At 42.4% G+C, this 21478-nt stretch overlaps 1 pseudogene; it reads right to left on the bottom strand.

The window, feature by feature from the left end:
• Nucleotides 1-772: 772 nt before the first annotated feature.
• On the bottom strand, nt 773-1668 carry LOC110563958 (small ribosomal subunit protein uS2-like; annotated as a pseudogene).
• Nucleotides 1669-21478: the final 19810 nt, after the last annotated feature.

Below are 21478 nucleotides of genomic sequence, written 5' to 3'. Positions count from 1 at the left end.
TGCTCTACCTAAGATTTCAGGTACTATATTGTTCCTGATTTTAGTGGAATGGCTTTGAGTTTCTCTCCACTTAGTTGATGTTGGCTATGGGCCTTTTTAATGTTGATGCATGTCCTCTGTGTCCCTAATCTCTCCAGCACTTTTATCTTGAAGGAGTTTAGATTTTGTCAAAGGCCTTTTCTGCATATAATGAGATAGTCCTGCGGTTTTGCTTCTTTCATTTTGTTTATATATAGATGGTTTACATTTATCTATCTATCTATCTATCTATCTATCTATCTATCTATCTATTTATCTATCTATCTATTTATTTTTTTTTTTGTATGTTGAACCATCTCTGCATCTCTGGTATGAAGCCTACTTGACCATGGTGGATGATTTTTTGATATATTCATGGATTTGGTTTGCAAGTATTTTATTGAGAATTTTTGCAATAGTGTTCATAATGGAAATTGTTCTGTAATTCTCTTTCTTTGTTGGTTTTTTCAGTGGTTGAGGTATCAGTGTGGCCTCATCAAAAGAACTGGGTGGTGTTCCTTCTGTTTCTATTTTGTGGAATGATTTAAGGAGTATTGGCATTAATTCTTCTTCAAAGGTTTTGTAGAATTTAGTGCTAAAACCATCTGGCTTTTTGTGGGGGGCTCTGGGAGACTTTCAAAGACTACTTCTATTTCACTAGGGTTTACAGGTCTGTTATTTAAACAGACAAATCTGGTCCTTTCCCCCCCCAGCTTTTAGGAACTTATTTTCTGTCCACCTTTTTTCTCTTTGCTCAGGTGTCTGCAGAGCTCAGGGCCACTCAGTGGTGGCTCCAACCCACTTGGTGGCACTGTAGGAGCTGCTGACCAGTCCTCAGGGGCTGGCTGGGCGCTCCAGTCTTCAATAGGGAACTGCTGGACGGGCACAGAGGGCCCCTGCACACCCTCAGACCAGTCTGCCACCTCTGCTGAGCGGCCGTGCACTCAGGAGCTGGTGTGGTCCATTCACCCTGGAATTCCTCCTTGGTCACGGCCTTCTCAGCAGCAGCCTGCTCCTCTTTCTCAATCTCCTCTGGGTTTCTGTAGAAGTAAAGATGAGACATACCTTCCCAAAGGTGCTCACAGGAGATAGCGCCACACATGTGGAGTACTCGCCAGGCCAGCACCCACCAATCAGACCTACTGAGTGAGCTCCCTTGTTGCATGGTATGGCAATGTCCACATAGCGCAGAGGGGAATCTGTGTAGCACAGAGCGATGGTGGGTAGGCTGATGTAAGAGGCCTCTGTGAGGGGCTGATGGTCAGCCCTGGGATCAGTCACCACTAGAAGCCGTGGCTCCCTGAAAGCTGCTTGGATCTGATTAGTGAAGGTCCCAGGTGTGAAGCGGCCAGCAATTGGAGTGGCTCCAGTGGCAACGACAAACTTCAGCACAGCTCGCTGGCCAGTGTTCCTGGAGGAGATGAAGTTGACATCAGCAGGGTTCTCAATGGCAACAATAGCCCAGGCTGCACACAACAGCTTCTCCCAGGTCCTCTTCAGATTTATGATGTAGACACCATCACTCTTCCTTTTGTAGATGTGCTGCTCCATCTGAAAGTCAAGGTTGGTGCCACCTAAGTGGGTTCCTGTGGCAAGGACTTTGAGGACATCCTCCTCCTTCATCTGCAGGACATCAAGGGCTCTGGACATTATGTAAGCTTCCCTTTAAGTTACTATGGGAATCAAGAACAATGCTGTATGGACTTATTCCTGGGCAGCACAGGAAAGTTCCTTATCTGGCCTTGATTTAACTTTGGCAAGTAGTATGTATTGAGAAACCTACCCATTTCTTTTAGATTTCCCAGTTTGGTGGAATATAGGTTTCTAAGGTATATTATGATTCTTTCAATTTCCTTGGTGGTTTGTGTGTGTATGTGTGTGTGTGTGTGTGTGTGATGTTCCACTTTTTAATTTTCTAAAATTCTCTTTTTCATCTTTCTATTATTATTATTATTATTATTATTATTATTATTTCTATTATTTTCATCTTTTCTATTATTTTTACTTAATTTGACTAAGGGCTTGTCAATCTATTTTTTTCAAAGAAACAACTGTTTTGGTTTGAAATTTATTTTGTCAAATATTAAATTGACTACACTGTCCTTCTTTTTAGGTCCATTAACTTGAAATATATTTTTTCCATCCTTTTTACCCTGAGATGATGTATACCATTAATGTTAAGGTGTGTTTCTTGGATGCGGCAGATGGATTCTGTTTTCACATCCATTCTGTTAGTCTGTGTCTTTCTCCTGGGGAACTGAGACCATTGATGTTGAGAGTTATCAATGAACACTGTTTGTGGAGTCCCATTGTCATTTTGTGTGTGGTATGGGTCCCTTTTGATTTGCTAGTCTGCGTTTATTTATTCCTTGTGTTTTCTTGGCTGTAGTTAACCTTATCAGGCTGAAATTTTCCTCTTAGTGACTTCTGTAGAGCTGGACATTTAGAAAGATAATGCTTAAATTTGGTTTTTATCATGGAATGTCTTTCTTTTTCCATCTATTGTGATCGAAAGTTTTACTGGGTATAGTTGTGTAGGCTGGCGTCTGTGGTCTCTTCAATTTTGTAGAACATCTGTCCAGGCCCTCCTGGCTTTTAGTCTCCATTGAGAAATCAAGTATCATTGTAATAGGTTTTCCTTTGTGTTATTTGGTCTTTTTTCCTTTCAGCTTTTAGTCTTTCTTTGTTCTGTACATTTAGTGTTTTGATTGTTACGTACTGAATGGAATTTTACATCTGTTCCAGTCTATTTGCTGTTCTGTATGCTTCTTGTACCTTGATAGATACCTTCTTTAGGTTAGGGAAATTTTCTTTGATTTTGTTGAAAATATTTTCTGTGCCTTTGATCCAGGTTTCTTTTCTTTCCTCCATTCCTGTTGTTTTAAAATTTGGTCTTTCAATAGTGTTCCAGATTTCTTGGATGTTTTTTACCTGAAGTTTTTTTTTTTTAAATTAACTTTTTTTGGCTGAGGTATCCCTGTCTTCAATGCCTGAGACTCTTTCACCTCTTGTATTCTGTTAGTAAGGCTTGCCTCTGAAGTTCATTTTTGAGTTCCCAAATTTTTTCATATCCAGATTTTCCTCAATTTGGTTTTTTTTTTTTTTTTTTTTGGAGGGGATGTTGTTTTTGATTCTACTTCCCACTTTCAAGTCTTGAACTGTTTTCTTATATTTTTGGTTGTGAGCCTAGCCTTTAACGGCTGAGCCATCTCTCCAGCCCAAAAACTGCTTTCTTCATTTCCTCCCACTGTTTGTTGTATCTTCATAGATTTCTTGAATTTAAGTTATTCATTTGTCTTTAAATACCTTTTTCATATTAATAAAGGCTATTTTGAAGCCCTTGTCATGTGCTTCAGCTATATTGCATTTCTCCCATAGAAGGGTTGCTGGGTTCCACTGGAGTCATATTGTCCTGACGGTTTTGATTATGTTTTTATGCTGCCATCTAGGCATCTTGAGTTTGGGACGATTGTGGCTCTAGGTGCTGATATCTGGTCTTGTCTTTGTTGAGCGAACCTTTTGTTCCTTGGCTTCTGTTGTTCTCTCTGGTTCTTAGGAGAGCTGGTGGCTGTGGGTTGCCTGGTAGGGAATGCTTCTGAGATCCTGCCAGGTGTGACCCCTGTGGGTTCTAGGGAGAATGTGTTTCTAGGTATTGGGTGCTGACACTTAGGAATGGGGATGGATTAGAAGGAGCTGCTGAGAGGGTTCACAGGAGGAAAGAAAACAGGGTGTCCACCAGAATCTGTCTTATCCCCTGAGAATGGAGACAGAGAATGAGGAGGGTGAGCAGGTAGTCTGCTGCAGATCTGGGGGTGAGACTAGAATCCTGGAGATGGAGGAGGGTAAGGAGCTACATTGCCTTACCTGCTTCCCTGGCCTGTGTGGCCAGTGGGTTTCCAGGGAATGCTTGATGGAGATGGGTGCTGTGATAAGGGAAGTGGAGGGAAGGAAGGTTGGAGGAGAAGAACCGTGTGATCTGTTGGAGATGACATCACAGAGGGAGTGAGGCCACAAAAGGCGATGTTACAGAGGTGGGGTGAGACTAGGAGATTGGAGGTGGAGGAGAAAAGGGTGAGGTGAAGATGCCTATCTGCATCCCTGGCCTGCATCAGGACATTTTCTTAATTGATAATTAATGGAGGATAACCTACCCCAGTGGGTAGTGCAACTCCTGAACAGGTGATCCTGGCCGTCTAAGGAAAATGGCTGAGCAAGCCAGAGAGCTAGTAAGCAGTGTACTCATGGTCTCTGCCTCAGTTTCCCTTGATGATGGACTGTAAACTGTAATATGAAATAATTTTTTTGCTCTCTAAGTCTCATTTGGTTATGGTGCTTATCACAGCAACAGAAAGCAAACCAGGACAGATACTCTGTTTGTTCAGAGTTTAGGAACAATTCAACTGACTCTGAATTAAATAAGGCAGCTCCCTGTATTGCCTTCCTGATTACCAGAGGAATGGAGTCCAACTTTTCCCACTTAAAAAAAAAAAAGAAAGAAAAGAAAAATATCAACACACACACATAAAGAGAGAGAGGAAATATACTTACAAGAACGATAATCAGTTATTTGAGGTTTTCTTTTTAGATTATACCATGAATTCATTTACATTTGTTATTTTAACCAACCAAGTGTGTGGTCTTTACTAATTGTTGGACCCTGAGCTAAGTGCTGTGAACATAGAATTAAATCAGGAATCAGACATTATCTGCAGGGTCCTGTGTGTGAGGAAGAGTAACACAGAAATCACTCTTCCCTTGTTGGCTGTAAGTGTTAGCATGAAGAGTTACCTAGAATAGTAGGGGCTGCTGGGAGACAGCTAAGTCAGCTTGAAGGGTGGAAATCTTTCCCGAGATGAGATGAAGTTTGAAGTATAAGTTACCAAAGGAACTCCTATTGGCAGGAGAGAGTGTAGCTATTGGCATGGGGACTACAAGGAACCTAACCCTGCAGAAGCAGGCAGTAGCTGTATATCAAGCGAAAGGGATTTGGGGAGGAACAGGAGCCAAACACAGCGAGGTGCTGTTGGATTAATGAGTTGGGCTCTGGATCAAAGGCTGTAAATCAGGGTATATTGTTATCAGTGGCTCTGCCAACTACTGTAAGAGTAGAAAAGCTAAGCTCGGTGCTTCTACTTTGATGAGGGAGGAAAGTGAAGCACCTGCGATGGACTGAGTGTCAGCCACGGCCCTCCCGCCCCAGAGGTGTCAGCCAGGGCCCTCCCGCCCCAGAGGTGGCAGCCACGGCCCTCCCACCCCAGAGGTGGCTCCGATCCCGTGAGAATGGTGGTCTCTTTCTATTCAGCCTCTGTGCATTAGCTTAAGTAGATTAAATCCTCCAGAGACTTAAACATTATAGCGAATGCTTTATCTTGGAAACTATAAGGAATCAGATACTCTCTAGGGCAGAAGTCATTTCCTGTAGTAATTCTTCCAGGCTATGCGAATACCGTCTTTTTCGCTGCAGTATAAAATAGCCCAAACTGGGAACTCAGCAGCCTCCTGAGCACTGCAGTTCCAGTTCCAGGAAGCAGCTACAATATGAGAAGGACAGAGATGATATTTGCACAGCACTGTCCTTCCTTTGGTTTGGTTTTAAAGTGTGCCAGTGCTTCTGTTGTTTTCTCAAAGAAAGCAGATTCCCATAATGCTTCTTAGTGTAACTCAGCAAGTCAGGAAGGGCTGACTTTATTCTTAGGTCTATTTATTTATTTATTTATTTAATATTTATTTTCATTTTATGTACATTGGTGTTTTGTCTGCATGTGTGAGGGGGTCGGATCTCCTGGAACAGGAGTTATAGACAGTTGTGAGTTGCCATGTGGGTGCTGTGAATTGAACCTGGGTCCTTTAGGAGGAGCAGACAGTGCTCTTAAGCACTGAGCCATCTCTCCAACCTAGGTCTCTTTATTTTAAAGCATAACAGAAATATTTTGTCTGTTGGTTTAAAACCCTTTCCTATAGTTTATCTCTGGTGTACTCTAAGATTCTGTACAGTGAACATTTTAGATCATCAACATTGACCTATTAGTTTCTAAGCCTCTGTATGATGGTTGCTGTAGAAAGGATTGACAATTAGCTTTCTTGACTCTGAACCCACAAGAATATTAACACATACTGCCTTGGATTATATACAGTTTCCCCAGGTGTGAAGTCCTTTCCCATACATTGCTTTAGTTTTCGTGGTAACACTGGAAAACAAACTCAGCATTCAAAAGCTAAGAAAGTAACCAAGAATTCCAACGTAATAGGTGAGCTCTCCATAAAATAGATCTGTTGTGCTTCATCACCTACTCCATTGCCAAGATTCTTTGACAGTTAAGAAGCCACACAAATGATGTTGAAAGCTACCTGGACTTGGGCCTCCTGGGTAAAGAGAGTTTTCTAAAGATCCTGAACCTCAGAACCCAAATTCTGACCCCAAGGATGCTGAATGCAAGTCAAGGGGCTTGCCCATTGATTGCAGTGAGTAGGAACAGTTGAGAGAGGGGCTGAATTGGGATGGCAGAAAGAAGGATGGACATATATGATGACAATTGATGCCAAAAATTATCCTGTGTTTTTCCTTCACAAATAGTGCTTGCAAGGTAAAGAATAAATGTTACTTAATGGTCAGAAAGTTTCATATTGCTAGCATCTCACAGGACAGTGGGAAAGAGGACATACATGATATTAGTATGGTTTTTGTGTTGTGCATGTAATATTTTTTCCATACATGAAAAGTAGCACAGCACATCTGAGTAAGATAGGAGGAAATAAGTTTCCCCCCACTTTTTGTTTTATTTCTATTTAAAAAAAAAATCTTCCAAGGAGGCAAGATGGCGGCACCGGGAGGACTCTCATTCTGACCAGCAGCACAGCAGGATCAGCACAGTGACCAGCAATCAGAATTCGAGGCCATAAAACACAGTGATTGTGTTTCCCAGGTGAGAGGATACCCCACGGTGGGGGATTCAATCAGCTTTTAACTCACCCGGCTAAACCGTGGAAGAAATCCCAGTTCCGCCAGACGCTTGGCTACCGGCCGCCAGCCCCAGCCCAGAGCCACAAGCCAGTGTCTCTGGTCATGGTCCCAGACTGAACCGTGTGCACCACACTATCAGAGACTGGAATTTTTAGTCGAGAGATAACCCCACGGTGCAGGAAACGATTGGGACCGACCTTAGGTCACCCAGACATCCATCCCCTGGAAAAGACTCAGGTTCCACGGGACCCCAGGAGCCAGCCCGGAGCCAGAGCTGGGGACTCGGGCTCCAGCACAGAGCCCTGCCTTCACGCCTGGTTCGCCGCCTCAGAACTGTGGGCACCAGGGCACCAGCAAATGAGTTTCACTGTCTGGTGCAAACACACAGGGAGGGAAACGGCTGGTCTGATCTCAGAGCACTCAGCCGACATCCCCACCCCGAAAAGGTCTCGGGAAAATTACCCAGTTGAGGCAGACGCCCAGGCTCCCAAAGGCCGGAAAGGCAGACACAGGCAGCTTCTGCACGCCAGACAGCTGGCGGAGACTGAGCCGCCATCACTCAGCTGTGCTCCAGACACAGGCACAAACAGTTGCTGCGTGCCAGATGTCCAACTGGATCACAGCAGCTGATCATTAAATTTACAGTAAGAAACCCAGAAACAAGGCAGCTGTCTTCAGGACTTCCCTGGGTGAGAGGAGAACCCTCTCGACTAACAAAGACCACAGTTACCACTCAGCTCTCTATCTGTGAGGTGAGCAGCAGCAACTCCTTAAAAAAGGCCAGCCATCCAGGGACTATACCCAAAAAGCTGAGAAGACATCCTTCAGGAAAAACCAGCTTTCTGCAAAGGGGATTCTCTCCACGACAGGATCCCCAGGAACCACCAGAAAATAACCCCAAACACCTAAGATAGCACAATGGGTAGAGGCCAGTGTAAAAGCTCAAGCAACAAAAGACAGAGCAATATGGCATCTCCAGAACCCAGTTACCCAGGGGCAAGTAGCCCTGGACACCCCAGCATAACTGAAATCCAAGAAGATGACCTAACAACAATGCTCATGAAGATGATAACAGAGGAAACAAATAAGATACATAAAGACATAGAGGAAGATAAACTCAAACAGAATATTGCCATCCATAAAGAAATAGAGGAAATTGCAGCCAAACAGTTTATGGCCTTTAGAAAGGAAATGCTTAAAGCACTGAATGAAATAAAAGAAACAGAGTTGAAGAAACTAAAAGAAAAACAGGAAAGTACAATCAGACAGGTGAAGGAAGTAAACAAAACAACTCAAGACCTGAAGATATAATTGGAAAAATGAAAGAAAACACAAATGGAGGAAATAATGGAGAGGAAGAATCTAGGGAAGAAAACAGGAACTACAGAGGTAAGCATAACCAACAGACTACAAGAGATGGAAGAAAGAATCTCAGGGGTAGAAGATACAATGGAAGAAGTCGATGTATCTGTCAAAGAAAATGTTAAATCCAAAAAATTCCTGACACAGACAATCCAAGAAATTCAAGACAATATGAAAAGACAAAACCTAAGAAAAATAGGTATAGAGGAAAAAGAAGACTCTTTTCTCCAAGGCCCAGAAAATATTTTCAACAAAATCATTGAAGAAAATTTCCCCAAGTTAAAGGAGAGGCCAATAAGAATACATGAGGCCTACAGAACACCCAACAAATTTGACCAGAAAAGAAAATCTTCCCTCCACATAATAATCAAAACAGTAAGTATACAGAACAAAGAAACAATGCTAAAAGCTGCAAGGGAAAAAGGCCAAGTAACATATAATGGCAAACCCATTAGAATCACACCTGACTTTTCAACAAAGACTATGAAAGCCAGAAGGGCCTGGACTGATATCATGCAGAACCTAAGAGAACACAGATGTCAGCCCAGGCTACTATACCCTGCAAAGCTATCAGTCCTCATAGACGGAGAAAACAAGATATTCAATGACAAAAACAAATTTCAACAATACCTACACACAAATCCAGCATTACAGAAGATAGTGGAAGGGAAAATACAACCCCCTAAAATTAGCTTCTTTCAAGAAAACACAGGAAATAATTAACCTTACTACAGTAAAACAAAAAGCAACCAAGCACACAACCTGATGACCACAGCCAACATCAAAATCAAGGGATTTAACAGCCACTGGTCATTAATCTCTCTCAACATCAATGGACTCAACTCTCCAATAAAAAGACACAGATTAACAGAATGGATACGTAAACAAAACCCAGCAATCTGTTGCATACAAGAAACACAGCTAAGGCACAAAGATAGACATTACCTGAGGGTAAAGGGTTGGAAGACGACTTTCCAAGCAAACGGACCCAAGAAGCAAGCAGGAGTAGCCATTCTAATATCTGATAAAATAGACTTTCAACCAAAATTAATAAAAAGAGATGGGGAAGGACACTTCATACTCATCAAGGGAAAATTCCACCAGGAAGACATCACAATCCTGAACATCTATGCCCCAAATACAAGAGCACACACATTTGTTAAAGAAACATTGATAAAATTTAAACCACATATAGATCCCCACACATTAATAGTGGGAGACTTCAACACCCCACTCTCAACAAAGGACAGGTCAACAAAACAGGAATTAAACAAAGAAACAATGTCTCTGACAGAGATCATGAATCAAATGGACCTAACAGACATTTACAGAACTTTACACCCAAACACAAAAGAATTTACCTTCTTCTCGGCACCCTATGGAACCTTCTCCAAAATAGACCATATAGTTGGTCACAAAGCAAGCCTCAACAGATACAAGAAGATTGAAATAATCCCTTGTATCTTGTCTGATCACCATGGAATAAAGCTGGACCTCAACAATAACAGAAATAGCAAAAAGACTACACACACATGGAAACTGAACAACTTGTTACTAAATGACAGCTGGGTCAGGGAAGAAATAAAGACAGAAATTAAAGTTTTTCTAGAACCCAATGAAAATGAAGACACAACATACCCAAACTTGTGGGACACAGTGAAAGCAGTGCTAAGAGGAAAGTTCATAGCACTAAGTGCCTTCAAGAAGAAATTCGAGACAGCTCATTCAAGCAACTTAATGGCTCACTTAAAAACCCTAGAAAAAGAAGAAGCAGACACACCAAGAAGGAGTAGACGGCTGGAAATAATCAAACTCTGGGCTGAAATCAATCAATTGGAAACAAATAAAACAATTCAAAAAAATCAATGAAACCAAGAGTTGGTTCTTTGAGAAAATCAACAAGATCGACAAACCCTTAGCCAAGCTAACTAAAAGGTAGAGAGACACCACTCAAATCAACAAAATCAGAAATGAAAAGGGGGACATAACAACAGACACTGAGGAAATCCAAACAATCATCAGGACTTACTTCAAAAGTCTATATGCCACAAAATTTGAAAATCTAAATGAAATGGACATTTTTTCTGGATCAATTTGACTTACCAAAGCCGAATCAGGACCAGCTAAATCAACTAAATAGTCCTATATCCCCCAAAGAAATAGAAGCAGTCATCAAAAGTCTCCCATCTGAAAAAAGCCCAGGACCAGATGGCTTCAGCGCAGAATTCTACCAGACCTACCTTCAAAGAAGAGCTAACTCCAACTCTCTTCAAACTATTCCACAACATAGAAACAGAAGGAACATTACCAAAATCATTCTATGAAGCCACAGTCACCTTGGTACCTAAACCTCACAAAGACTCAACAAAGAAAGAGAATTTCAGGCCAATCTCCCTTATGAACATTGATGCAAAAATACTTAACAAAATACTTGCAAACAGAATCCAAGAACACATCAAAGATATTATCCACTTTGACCAAGTAGGCTTCATCCCAGGTATGCAGGGGTGGTTCAATATACGGAAATCCATCAATGTGATCCACCATATTAACAAACAGAAAGAAAAAAACCACATGATAATCTCCCTAGATGCTGAAAAAGCATTTGACAAAATCCAACATCCATCCATGTTTAAAGTATTGGAGAGATCAGGGATACAAGGCACATATCTAAACATAGTAAAGGCAATACACAGCAAGCCTATAGCTAACATCAAACTAAATGGAGAGAAACTTAAAGCAATCCCACTAAAATCAGGGACAAGACAAGGCTGCCCACTCTCTCCATATCTCTTCAACATAGTGCTGGAAGTCCTTGCTAGAGCAACAAGACAGTTGAAGGAGATCAAGAAGATACAGATTGGAAAAGAAGAAGTCAAATTATCACTATTTGCAGATGATATGATAGTATACGTGAGTGACCCCCAAAACTCTACCAGGGAACTCCTACAGCTGATAAACACCTTCAGCAAAGTGGCCGGATACAAAATTAACTAAAAAAAAAAAAAATCAGTAGCACTCCTGTATACAAAAGACAAAAGGGCTGAGAAAGAAATTAGGGAAACAACACCCTTCACAATAGCCACAAATGACATAAAGTACCTTGGTGTAACCCTAACCAAGCAAGTCAAAGACTTGTATAAAAAAAATTTCAAGTCTCTGAAGAAAGAATTAGAAGAAGATATGAGAAGATGGAAAGATCTCCCATGCTCATGACTTGGCAGGATTAACATAGTAAAAGTGGCCATCTTACCAAAAGCAATCTACAGATTTAATGCAATTCCCATCAAATTGCCAACACAATTCTTTACAGACTTGGAAAGAAAAATTCTTAACTTCGTATGGAATAACAAGAAACCCAGAATTGCTAAAACAATCCTCTACAATAAAATATCTTCTGGAGGTATCTCCATCCCTGATCTTAAGCTGTACTATAGAGCAACAGTTATAAAAACTGTATGGTACTGGCATAGAAACAGAATGGTGGATCAATGGAACCGAACAAAAGACCCAGAAATAAACCCACACACTTATGGACACCTGATTTTTGACAAAGATGCCAAAACCATACAATGGAAAAAAGATAGCATCTTCAACAAATGGTGCTGGTCTAACTGGATGTTTACATGTAGAAAAATGAAAATAGATCCATACTTATCACCCTGCACAAAACTGAAGTCCAAGTGGATCAAAGACCTCAACATAAAACCAGACACATTAAATAGGCTAGAAAAAAAAGTGGGGAATACCCTAGAACTCATTGGTACAGGAGAGAACTTCCTGAACAGAACACCAACAGCACAGGCTCTGATCAATAAATCAATAAATGGGACCTCCTGAAACTGAAAAGCTTCTGTAAAGCAAAGGATACTGTCATCAAAACAAAGCGACTGCCTACAGATTGGGAAAGAATCTTTACCAACCCTTTATCTGACAGAGGACTCATATCCAGTATATATAAAGAACTAAAGAAGCTGAAAAGCAGCAAACCAAGTAATCCACTTAAAAAATCGTGAACAGAGCTAAACAGAGAACTCTCTGTAGAGGAATATGGAATGGCAGAGAAGCATTTAAAGAAATGCTCAACCTCATTAGCCATTAGGGAAATGCAAATCAAAACAACCCTGAGATTTCACCTTACACCCATCAGAATGGCCAAGATGAAAAACTCAAGTGACAACACATGCTGGAGAGGTTGTGGAGAAAGGGGAACCCTTCTCCACTGCTGGTGGGAATGTAAACTTGTACAACCACTCTCGAAATCAATCTGGCGCTTTCTCAGACAACTAGGAATAGCGCTTCCTCAAGATCCAGCCATACCACTCCTAGGCATATATCCAAAAGAGGCTCAAGTACACAATAAGGACATTTGCTAAACCATGTTTGTATCAGCTTTATTTGTAATAGCCAGAAGCTGGAAACAGCCCAGATGCCCCTCAACTGAAGAATGGATGCAGAAATTGTGGTACATCTATACAATGGAGTATTACTCAGCAATGAAAAATAAGGAAATCATGAAATTTGCAGGTAAATGGTGGGACCTGAAAAGGATCACCCTGAGTGAGTTGTCCCAGAAGCAAAAAGACACACACGGTATATACTCACTCATATAAACATACAACATAGGATAAACCCACTAAAATCGGTACATCTAAACAAACTAAGCAAAAGAGAGGACCCTAACTAAAACCGTTCAGTCCCCATCCTGAAAGGCAAAGAGGATGGACATCAGAAGAAGAAGAAAACAGGAAACAACCTAGGAATCTGCTACAGAGGGCCTCTGAAAGCCAGAAGAAGAAAACAGGAAACAACCTAGGAATCTGCCACAGAGGGCCTCTGAAAGCCTCTGTCCTGCAGACTATCAAAGCAGATGCTGAGCCTGATGGCCAACTGGCAAGCAGAGTGAATGGAATTTTATGTAAGAAGTGGGAAATAGCAAGAGCTGGAGAGGACAGGGTCTCCACAAGGAGAGCAACAGAACAAGAAAATTTGAACACAGGGAACTTCCCAGAGACTCATACTCCAACCAAGGACTATTCATGGAGATAACCTAGAACCCCTGCACAGATGTAGCCCATGGCAGTTTAGTGTCCAAGTGGGTTACATAGTGATGGGAAGAGGGACTGCCTCTGACATTATCTGATTGGCCTGCTCTTTGATCACCTCCCCCTGAGGGGGAGCAGCCTTACCAGGCCACAGAAGATGACAATGCAGCCACTTTTGATGTGAACTGATAGACCAAGATCAGAAGGAAGGAGAGGAGGACCTCCCCTATCAGTGGACTTGGGGAGGAGCATGCATGCAGAAAGGGGAGGAAGGATGAGATCAGGAGGGGAGGAAGGAGGGGCTTATGGGGGGATACAAAATGAATAAAGTGTAATTAATAATAAAAAAAATTTAAAAAAAGAAAGAAAAAAACTTCCCATTGATTCTTTGTGAATTTTACATCTTGTCCCCTAATCCCACTCATATCCTTGTCCTTCCATGTATGCTCTCTGCCCTTGCAACCTCCCAGTTAAAGAAAACAAACAGACATCCCTCCGTGGAAGCTGCAGTCGCACAGTTCACCCCTTTGCCCAAACAGCTTCACTTGCAAATGCTCATTGCAGAGTCATGGGTCTGGTTGAGGCCTCTGGCTTCTGCTGCGCTCTCAATGCTAGGTCCTCACTGGCACTCCTTTCATGTATCCTGTTGTTGTCCTGTGTCATGGAGATCCTGCAGCTTTGGATCTGCAGGACCTAGCCTCTTCACATACTCCAGCAGTTCATAGATGGGGTAGGTGTTGGTCGGGGGGCAACTCAAATCCCTGGATCTGGGGATGGGTTGTAGGTGAGTCAGCCTGACAGCTCTCCCACCCTCATGCCCTATGGGCTGGCTCTCACATGCCCATGCCTCCAGGGCCAGTTCCACTGTGCTGTCCCAAGTGAGGTGCAGGGCCTGCTCGCCCAAATGCTACAGCCAGCAGGGAGTATGCACAAGACCTGTGAAGCATCAAGGCAGACAAAATCCAGCATGGAGAAGGGAGATGGGCACAAAGACCCCCTAGCCATGGAGATTTGACAACTGATAGCTGGTAGGAAAGGAAGAGCCAGTTTTTGCAGGAGTGTCATCAGGCATATTATCCACACTCTAGGGCAGCCCCCCCCCCCCCCCGGTTCAGGAGTAGTGAGCCAGCACAAACTGAACTTGATGAATTTTTTATTTTAATTTTTATTTTTTTTCGGTTTTTTGAGACAGGGTTTCTCCATGCAGCCCTGGCTGTCCTGGACCAACTTGCTCTGTAGACCAAGCTGTCCTCAAATTCACAGAGATCTGCCTGCCTGTGCCTTCCAATTGCTGGGACTAAAGGTGTGTGCCACCACTAACCACCTGATTTTATTTTTTTTAAAGAGTGAGAGAGAACAAGAAATTGGTTGGATTTCTTGGGACTTTCTTGGGTCTTTAGAGAAGTAGAGGAGGAACTAAGAGGAGGTGAAGGAAGGAAATGAATATGATCAAATATATATTATAAAATTCTCAAAGGATAAATTAAAACATTTTGTTTTTTTAAGCAAGAACTTGTGTTTTGGTGATGCCTTTGTAAGTAGAAGACTGCAAACAGTACTTGCTTTTAAGTATAGTTCTTGGAATATGTACTGTTTATATTTTGTATTTTTTGTTTTTATTAATTACAGTTTATTCACTTTGTATCCCACCTGTAGCTCCCTCCCACCTCCCTCCCAATATCACCTCCCTCCCCCTTCTCCACCCCTGCCCCTCTCTAAGTCCACTGATAGGGGAGGTCTTCCTCACTTTCCTTCTGATCCTAGTCTATCAGGTCTCATCAGGACTGGCTGATTTGTCTTTCTCTGTGGCCTGGTAAGGCTGCCTCCCCCCTTAGGGGGAGATGATCAAAGAGAAGGCCAATCAGTTCATGTCAGAGACAGTCCCTGTTCCCATTACTATGGAACCCACTTGGACACTGAGCTGCCATGGCCTACATCTGTGCAGGAGTTCTAGGTTATCTCCATGAATGGCCCTTGATTGGAGTACCAGTCTCAGAAAAGACCCCTGTGCCCAGATTTTTCGGTTCTGTTGCTTTCCTTGTGGAGCTCCTGTCCTCTCTAGATTTTTCTATCTCCCCCTTCTTTCCTAAGATTCCCTGCACTCTGCCCAAAGTTTGACTGTGAGTCTCAGCATCTGCTCAGATACCCTGCAGGATAGAGTCTTACAGAGGCTCTCTGTGGCAGGCTCCTGTCCTATTCCCTGTTTTCTCCCTCTATGGATATCTGTCCTGTTTGCCTTTCTGAATGGGGACTGAGCATCTTAACCGGAGGAGGACAAATATTTTAAAACTATATTTCAGTGTGACCAGCTCTTTCAAGTTGCTGCTGCCATGAATCACTTCTCCATGATGAGAGACTGTACCCTTCATGAGTTAAAATACATTCTTCTTTCCTTAAGTATTCACACAGAAATGCATGCACACATATTCATGTACGTGCATGCTTGCAACACATATGCACACACACATTTGCACTCACACGTGCACACTCACACATGTGCACACACAAATATACACATGTGCACACACACATGAACACACACACAAACACATACACACAGTCTCATGCATCCAAGTCTATCACTGAGTTTTGTGTAGCTGGGGTGACTTTGACCTTGACCTTCTGAACCTCCTCCTGTACCCCTCACATTCTGGGGTGAGAGGCATGAACCCCCACTTCCAGTCTCCAGGTGCTGGAGATCCAACCCAAGGCTTTGCATAGACTTGTTCTCCTCTGTCTCTGCCTGCAGTGCACAATTCAGCAGAACTCATGGACCAAACAGTGCTCATGCGCAGCAATTGCTTTGCTTCCTCTTCTCAGACTTACTAACAAACGTGGATTGTGAAAAGGAGTTGAGTTCAATATTGGTGGGAAAGAATTTCAGAGTTATTTCTAGTAATTCCCTTGCTCCCTTAATGGACAAGTGTGAGAGTTTTAAAAAAAAATATGTGTAACAGATTTTATTTTGCTAACACTTGTTCTAATCTTAACTTTGTAAGATGGAAGCTTTTTGTCCCCAGAGATAATACAGGACATCCAAGAGGTCAGGCTCCCTTCAGTGCTATTGGTCTGTTCCTCCCAGTGTACAGATTTTGTCAACTATAGAAAATAATGATTTGTTTGTTCCATGTGTGTTTCAATGCCAGAGATTAAACCCTGAGCTTTGTATGTTTTATTTCTCTACCGCTGAATTATACTCTCATTTAAACAGTCCTTGAAAAAACGTTTGTAACCTTTATTTTTATTTTGAATGTACAGATGTTTTGCCTGCACAGTGTGAGCTGGCTAAACTACCTGGTCAGCAAGCTTCAAGCACCTTCTACTATAGTTACCCGACTCTGCCACCACACCCTGTCTGTTACATATGTGCTAGGAATCTGAAATCAGACCTTCGTTCTTGTGTGGCATCCATCCTTCCATCTAGGCTATCTCCTCAAACCTGAAAATCCATTCTTTCTAATTACTAGGATGTTCAATTTTAAAAATTGAAACTTTTTTTTCATTCAATATAGTCTGGTAGGTTTTTTTTTTTCCTCATCCCACATCTTCTCTTTCTCCCTACCCATCCAACTTTGCTTTTCTCTCTCTTTAGGAAAACAAAACAAAACATGGTGTTCCTTTTGTGTTAGCCATCTACCGCTGGGCACGTCAGTGAGACTCCTTTGGAGAGAACTAAATTTTCTTTTGCAAGCGGTTGTCAGTTGGAGATAGCTTCTGGGTTAGGGTTGGGGGCTTGGGTCAACTTCCTCCTCCCAACAGTGGGACTCCCACCTTACTTGGACCTGTGCAGGCTATGTGCATGCTGCTATAATCTCTCTTGAGTTCATGTGTGTGTAAGTCCTGTTGCATGTGAAAGTTTCCCTGGTTTCCTCTGGCTCTTTACCCCTCCTCCTCTGATTAGTTCCCTGAGCTCTGAGGGGAGGGCTTTAATGGAGACATCTCATTGAGGACTGAGTGTTCTACTGTCTCTCGCTCCCTGCACATTGAACAGTTGTGGGTCTCTGTGTTTGTGCCCATATACCGCAGGAAGAATCTTCTCTGATGATGCCTGAGGATTCTCAAGCAGTTCCCAAATAACTGCATAGTTGGTAGTACCATCCATCATTTTAGAGTTCCCTGCTGGTGCCCTAGCCATTGTTTGTTATTGTTTCTGCTAATCTGGAGTAGTAGATGTTCTCTTCTTTGTTCAGCAGTTACTCACATTGTGTTGCTTTGATGCCTGGTAGTAGTCTGATAGCCAAGGAGACTCAGGGGAAGATAAATAAAATGAAATATGAATTAAAAGTAGTTTTTAACCATTTTTATAGATTTGCTTCTGGTTTTCTTTCTTTCTCTCTTCCCTCTCCCTCCTTCCCATCTCTCTCCCTCTGTATGCGTGTGTGTTTGTGTGTAGTCAGGCACATACAGTGTGATTAATTTTCATTTTGAAGCAGTCTTCTGTGGAAAACTTTAGCTCACATTTGAAGGTGGTGTTGAGGTTTAGCATGCTGACATTAATTTCTGTTTTTGAGTCATGGTTTCCAGTCCCTAGCTGTAAGGGACAAGAGATTAAATTTCTCACCTGTCAAAATGCATGTAAATAAAATCCCACAGGAGTTATGATGTTGAGGCCCCTGCTCTGTGCTTCCACCCAGGACCATAGTGATGTCTGTGTGGCAGCCCGCTAGCCATGCTGCCACCAGCAGGGGCTTCTTTTGCATCGGTGTGGATGGCCACAGACTCATAATTGGTAGTAAGCGACATTAAAGTTGTCTGTGGAACCTCTTCCCCCACCCTTCCCCAAGAGAAATAGACTAGGTAGGAAGCTACTGAAAAGAGTCCTTAAAAATTGTGATGAATATGCTGAAGTGTACCTCTTCACAGCTGATGCCTCTGGTGGAGCAAGCGGGTGTGTGCAACCAAATGAACATTTCCTGGAAGGGAAAATTAGCACCATCTTCCCTGTGGGACAGGGCTTTTGTGCCAGGACCCTGCATGGATGATTGGTATGTAGAAGACATCCCTGATCCAGAAACAGGGGCCAGTGTAAGCACAGAGATTTATGCAGGTTGGTGCATTGACAGGGTCCCTAGGAAACTTGGGTCGTGCAGGGTATGCGGTCACAGCTGGCATGACTAACATGCCACTCTTTCTTGAGAAGCTTACAGCTCTTTTAATTTGCTTATCTGTTTTGTTTTGAAACATGTTACCGTCGAACCTGCAATCTTTCTGCCTCTGTTTCACAGGCTTTTGATACCTAATATCTACTATAGAATTTCTGCTGTGATAAACCCAAATCAGGCCTCCCTTACTCTGTGTATGGGCCTTGCTTGACTTTCAGAGTAAGGCATTATTCACTTAAAGAAACATCTTTCAGCTATAATGACAACATTATGGGGCTAACATTTAAGTTGGTAAAGATGGCTGAAGTTAGATTACCCAGGTTAATGAGAAGTGACTTGATCCATGTAAGCAGTTGGATTTCTTCAGAAAAAAGACTGAGGCCCGGCAGAAGCGGAGTTTTCTCTCCAGACCACTTCGCACAGGATCAACCTTGACAGAATTGCTAGCACATTTAAGAACGCCAGCCCCACATCCCACAATATATCTGCCTTATACATAAAAGCTTATTGTATATATTTATGTAAATATAAAGGTATTTTAAGGGGTATTACTTATTTGCTTACATTTGTTTATTAGGGAACACATACATACAGACACATATATGTACATGCCACAGGTTCTGTTCCTCTAAAGATTCTAAGTGATACAAATACTGTCAGCCTCATTAATGGAGTTACTTGTTCTACCTGTAGTAAATGCTGTATTGGTAAATTTCATGTGATGTTTGAGTTCACTGGGAGGTTAGCTGTGCAAGTGGGGGACACATCAGACCCAAGCATATCTCTGTCAATTGTCCTCCAAGACCTCTTGTCTAGGGGTAGGCTGGATCCCCTAACTCTGTGATAGGGTGAGAAGGGAACAATAAAAACTACTCAAAGGCAAACAAACAAACAAACAACAACAACAAAAAACCACATTGCATTTTTGAGAAGAGAAGGTGAAGTATTTCCGACAAATTGCTACTGTTTATCACACAGTTATAAAAGGGCCTGTTGTGAGAAAGGGAGGTGGAAGTTCAGATACAGGAAGCTCAGCCATGGGGGAGAGGGAAAGAGAGAGACACACATGCAGAGAAAGAGCGAGTGAGCAAGAGAGAACACCCTGCTAACTGCCTCAACTTCTCCATTTGGTTTCTGGATGTGAGTGCCCAATCTGATGATACCTGTTTGTTGCTGTTTGTTCTTTTACTTGGAAGACTGACCTGAGGACGCTGAGGCAGGAGGGATGCTTTCTCCGTAAGATAACTCCAGTTATGTATGTTGGGGGCTTCCCCGGTTGGTTTCTGTTGGATGTTTTTAGTGCCTACTTTGATTATGTTTTGCATTCTCTTTTTTCTTTTACCCTGGCTTGCTATATACTTAATAAACTCATTCATTTAAAACAGAAATATAGCTATTTTAGATCATTCTCAACCACACAGAACAATACCTGTGGAGAAAAATCAGATCAAATATTTTAAAACAATGAGCTTGAGGAAGATCTATCAGAGATTGCCTGTGCACCAAGAGCTGATATTGTCGTAGCAATATCTTCCTTTATTCCATCTTCCATCTTCCATCTTTCTCCCTCCCTCTTTCCCTTTCTCCCTCTGTCCTTTCCTCCTCTCCTTTTAATAAGTTATTATGTATCTGAGATTGACCTCAAGTTTGTTATGTGATTAAGAATGATGTCAAGACCTAGACCCCTGCTCAGATGTAGCCCATAGGCAGCTCAGTCTCCATATGGGTTCCCTAGTAAGGGGAGCAGGGGCTGTCTCTGCCATAGACTCAGTTGTCAGATCTTTGATCACCTCCCCTTGGAGAGGCAGCCTTGCCAGACCATAGAGGAAGACGATGCAACCAATCCTGATGAGACCTGATATGCTAGGGTCAGATAGGAGGGGAAGAGGATCTTTACTATCAGTGGACTAGGTGAGGGGGAAAGAGGGAGGGAGGGTAGGACTGGGGGGAGATGAGGGAAGAGGCTAAAGCCAGGATACAAAATGAATAAATTGTAACAAATGATAAATCAATAAAAAAGAATGACCTCAAACTTCTGAGGCTCATATTATTGGCATATACCACCAAGCATTGTTTTAAGGGATCAAACCTAGGGCTTCATGTCTATAGGCGAGCACCAGCTAAGCTATATCCTCAGGTCCCAGGAGGCCTTTCTTATGTGTTCAAGAAGCATCCTTTGTGATTTCAATTATACTACTCTTGAAGCAGAACACTTAGCACAAGAAACTCAGTTACTCAGGCCTAAAATAGCATAGTATCAGAGCTGGAGGGTAAAATCCAGAAGCTATATTTAAAGGGACAGTACATATAAGACCACTGATAATACAGCCAAGGTTGACATTTTCCAGCATTTGCTATGTCCTACATACTGCACTAAGTTCTTTATATGACCCCAGTGAATCTTATGTACAGGTATGTCATTCCCAGTATACAGGAAACCCCAATGTACTTGGAAGTTGAAGTTTGGAGGTTAAATAATATGCCTTAAATTCACACCAGTAAAAATAAAACTGAAGTACAGCAGCCTGTCTCTAATCTCAGGCTTCGGGCCATGCCTAGGAGAGTAAAACCAGACAGAAATTCCAGTCTGGTTGCAGTAGTGACCAATGCAAAACCAAGTGCTGCGAAAGGTAAACATGAAGAGATGCGGCAGCACTTCCTTCACCTCGAGAAAATAAGTGCAGTGTGTGCGGCTGGAGTCTGCATGATTTAATCTCTTGTTTTAGCAATGTGTAAACACAAGCTTAGCTTTGAGAGGAGCCACGTAGTTCAGCTAGTGCAGCGTCACTAGAAAAGCAAGTCCTCCAGCTTCCTGAAGGAGTGCAATGTAGCCTGTGCTTAAAGACGGTATCTTTTTAGTGATTGCTCTGTGTGTGTGTGTGCGTGTACACAGGACAAGTGTGTATGCATGTGGAAGCCAGAGGTCAATGTCATTTGTCATCAGTCCCTCTTCATTTTATTTCGGAGACAGGATCTCTTACAGAACCTGG

The sequence above is a fragment of the Meriones unguiculatus genome, chromosome 9 (assembly GCF_030254825.1).
Source record: "Meriones unguiculatus strain TT.TT164.6M chromosome 9, Bangor_MerUng_6.1, whole genome shotgun sequence".
In the NCBI taxonomy this organism is placed as follows: Eukaryota; Metazoa; Chordata; class Mammalia; order Rodentia; family Muridae; genus Meriones; species Meriones unguiculatus.
This window is presented reverse-complemented; position numbering and strand designations above follow the sequence as displayed.